The following is a 363-nucleotide window of genomic DNA, read 5'->3' on the forward strand; positions in this document are numbered from 1 at the left end:
AACATAATATCTAGCGCGTGTTCCCGTATTTCTGTGTCTGATTTTCTGCATGTTATCATGATCGCAATTTGGGGTAATTAGGCAACGTAATTAGCCTGATTTTATGTCATTTGCTTGAGATATGATTGTCTAAAATTATATGTATATTTTTTTGTGTTGTTACCCATGTAAATTTATCATGTTTATAAGCTATAAATAAACAGAGAAACAAATTAAGGAACTTGCTTGTATAATCATTAAAATTGCGTACATTTGATTAGAGAAAAAGTCTGATCAAAGGTTTGCATTGGAGTGAGAAATAAACATATCTATTTTCAGGCTAATGATAATATGATAAGGGTGTAAGCTAACTCATGATAACGC

The sequence above is a fragment of the Penaeus monodon genome, chromosome 21 (assembly GCF_015228065.2).
Source record: "Penaeus monodon isolate SGIC_2016 chromosome 21, NSTDA_Pmon_1, whole genome shotgun sequence".
NCBI lineage: Eukaryota > Metazoa > Arthropoda > Malacostraca > Decapoda > Penaeidae > Penaeus > Penaeus monodon.